The following is a 1,168-nucleotide window of genomic DNA, read 5'->3' as shown; positions in this document are numbered from 1 at the left end:
GGCCTCCCGAAGTGCTGGGATTATAGGCATGAACCACCGTGCCTGGCTGGGGGTAGCATTTTAAAAAGTGAAATCCCCAACAAAAAGCACAAAAATATGATGAATGTGGCACTACATAGACTGCAGAAAGGACACTTGTTAACTGTGTAAGAGCTGAAGGAAGAAAGTAGAGCATTGCCTTGTTTGACCCTGCTGGGAACATGTGTGACCAACACACAACCCAAAATTTTCACTGCTTTCTGAATGTCTGGAAGTGAGTGTGAAAACAGTGTGAGTTTTTATTTTCAGGTTTTCAAATAAATTTTAGGAAGGAGAAAAATTCACAAATGTGGGATCTGTGAATCATAAAGATTGACTGTAATCATTTGGAATTTGGAAATTTTGCTTTTGACGTGCCTCGAAGACATGCAGCTGCAATGTCTTAGAATGAAAGTGGCGAGAGATGTTGACCCAGAAAGTAGATCCTGACTTTGTGAGAGATCATGATGGAGTATGAGATTATTTACATAATGTAAACACAGAGTGTGAGGATGGAGGGGGTTGAGGGGGGGCTGCTTCAATGCTGCGGCAAGATTGGCAGGGTGCGTGAGGTCTTAAAAGGATCTTTTGATCCTCAAGTGGTGAGTTTCTACCTGCGCTGCTTCCCTTCACATCTTGCAGTAGAATCTAGTGTAAGCTGGGCTATGGCTGACATCCTTGTGAGGGGTCCAGGGAACTGGATTCAAAATTGCTACTGCAAAAGTCACTTTTCGAGCTATGCTTCGTGGAGAACAAAGTCTTCTAGAAGAGGAGCATGGGTCAGAACTCAGTGGAGAGGAGAGCTCTGTGAAGTGTCCACGTCTCATGCTCTGGGCTGCTGCCTTGGTAGGAAAAATGACTGTATCAGCTGCTCTGTCCTGGATCTCTTGTACCCCCTTTACACTCACACCAACACAACTTCTTTGAGATATGTGACTTTAGAGAGCCATACTTTGGGGCCAGACGTTCTGCTGTGATATTCTTTCTTCAGTTATAAGTTTCTGGTATTTCAAGCCAACCCCATCCTTTCTCTGCAAACCTCGTGGTCCTTTTGTCTGAGTCTATCTTTTCTCCACCATAATCTCATTCTGACAGATCCCTCTAACTAAGCTGAAACATTTAAGACAAAAAGATGAGTTAGATTTGGAAC

This window comes from Mandrillus leucophaeus, unplaced genomic scaffold, assembly GCF_000951045.1.
Source record: "Mandrillus leucophaeus isolate KB7577 unplaced genomic scaffold, Mleu.le_1.0 Scaffold876, whole genome shotgun sequence".
NCBI classification, from domain to species: Eukaryota; Metazoa; Chordata; class Mammalia; order Primates; family Cercopithecidae; genus Mandrillus; species Mandrillus leucophaeus.
Note: the sequence above shows the minus strand (reverse complement) of the source record.